Source organism: Chiloscyllium plagiosum, chromosome 26, assembly GCF_004010195.1.
Source record: "Chiloscyllium plagiosum isolate BGI_BamShark_2017 chromosome 26, ASM401019v2, whole genome shotgun sequence".
NCBI classification, from domain to species: Eukaryota; Metazoa; Chordata; class Chondrichthyes; order Orectolobiformes; family Hemiscylliidae; genus Chiloscyllium; species Chiloscyllium plagiosum.
Genome location: NC_057735.1, coordinates 13,596,509 through 13,598,979, shown reverse-complemented (window position 1 = coordinate 13,598,979; position 2,471 = coordinate 13,596,509).

The window sequence follows — 2,471 nt, the reverse complement described above, 5'->3', positions numbered from 1 at the left end:
TTTCCAGCATCAACAGCACTTTGCATTTCTATTACTTTCTTTAAAGTAGGTAATCAGGGACACATTGCAGGTTTATAGTTATGTGTGTGGGGGGCAGTGTTTAAACAAATCAATGCACAGACAAATAATATGTTCTTGTGGTTAAGGATGGTGCAGCTGCAATACCAAGGGGGGGGGGTCATTGCTTTGATTTAACCGCATAGTTCTTTAAAAAAATTCCAAACTATATTCATAAAAATATCTTTCTACATACATAGTCACAAATGCAGTTCGGTTCGGTACCAGAGCATATGAAGAAGACAAACAAACCTTGGACCAACCAACCCAACCACCCTGTAGCTCAACATTTCAATTCCCCCTCCCACTCCACCAAGGATATGCAGGTCTTTGGACTCCTCCATCGTCAGACCACAACAAAATGACGGTTGGAGGAAGAGCGTCTCATCTTCCACCTAGGAACCTTCCAACCACAAGGGATGAACTCGGATTTCACCAGTTTCCTCATTTCCCCTCCCCCCACCCTGTCTCAGTCAAATCCATTGAATTCAGCACCGCCTTCCTAACCTGCAATCTTCTTCCCGACCTCTCCGCCCCCACCCCAGTCTGACCTATCACCCTCACCTTGACCTCTTTCCACCTATCACATTTCCGACGCCCCTCCCCCAAGTCACTCCTCCCTACGTTTTATCTTAGCCTGCTGGACAAACTTTCCCCATTTGAAGAAGGGCTTATGCCCGAAACGTCGATTCTCCTGTTCCCTGGATGCTGCCTGGCCTGCTGCGCTTTTCCAGCAACACATTTCCAGCTCTGTAACTATATCCAACAAACAAACCAAAGATATCTCTTACTTGTACAAGATTATATTTCAATGCATTTGAGGTATTAAGAGGATCCGAGTTGGGAGTGTGGTACTGGAAAAGCACAGCAGGTCAGGCAGCATCTGAGGAGCAGGAGAATCGACGTTTTGGGCAAAAGCCCTTCGTTAGGAATCCTCAGATGCTGCCTGACCTGCTGTGCTTTTCCAGCACCACACTCTCAACTCGGATCTCCAGCATCTGCAGTCCTCACTTTCACCGCATTGAGAGGATCCATTAATTCAACAGACTCCACATTTACCTTCCCAGGAAGACCTCAGACGATGTTTTCTCCCCACTCTGAGCCTTGGCGGCAAATGCCCCAAGCTTTAGTGCGTTCCTCAGCACGTAGTCCTGGACCTCAGAATGTGCCAGTCTGCAACACATGGTCAGGGTCAACTCTTGAATTAAAGCTAACACTGAAATGTGAAACAAGTGCACTGGTTTGGCATGGTCTGGATCGATCCACCATTAGGCTGGAAATTATACCACATGGAGCTGGGATTATTACATTCATGAATGGAGGGATCTTGGCTAACATGTTCTGTGTAAACATTGAGCATGAAAACAAATTGGGAGCACAATTTCCAAAACATGCTGTTTGCTGCGTGTTTAGTGCGAGGGTATGTAAACTCGCTTCTGACATGGTACGGTGGCTCAGTGGTTAGCACTGTAGCCTCACAGTGCCAGGGACCTGGGTTCAATTCCAGCCTCGGGCAACTGTCTGTGTGGAGTTTGCACATTCTCCCTGGGTTTGCCTGGGTTTCCTCTGGGTGCTCCAGTTTCCTCCCACAGTCCAAAGATGTGAAGGTTAGGTGAATTGGCAATGCTAAATTGCTCATAGTGTTAGGTGCATTAGTCAGAGGGGAATGGGTTTGGGTGGGTTACTATTCAGAGGGTCGGTGTGGACCTGTTAGACTGAAGGGCCTGTGTCCACACTGTAGGACATCTAATCAAGGCCTGGCAGTGGTTCCAATTTAAATTTTAAATCCCTGCGTATCTCTATAGCTTCTGCTGGTACTACAACGTCTAAGATCTTTGCCAGCACTTGGCCCATATCCTTCTAAACCTTTCCTATTCATTTACCCATCCAGATGCCTTTTAAATGTTGTCTTTGTACCAACCTCCACCACTTCCTCTGGCAGCTCGTTCCATGCGTGCTCCACTGTCTGTGAAAAGGTTGCCCTTCAGGTCCTTTCTAAACCTTTCCCCTCTCACCTTAAAACCTATGCCCTCCAGGTTTTGGACTCCCTCGCCCTAGGGAAAAAAATTATTCATGCTTTTTATCAGTTTTGGTTTGCCGTGGTGAACTGTGAGCTGACAATGACCTTTGCATTGTGAATGGCAGATTGTGTTTTAAAAAAAACAGGGAGAGAGAACAATGAAGCTGTTTGTTTGTGAGGCCAGACCTGGAAGTTAATTGCAGGTTGGTTCTTGATCAAAAGATTCTACCAGTTTTCTCATTTCCCCTTCCCCCCACCTTACCCTAGTTCCATCCTTCCAGCTCAGCACTATCCTCATGACCTGTCCTACCTGCCAATCTCCCTTCCCCCTATTCGCTCCACCCTCCTCTCTGACCTATCACCTCCATCCCTACCCCAACCACCCATTATACTC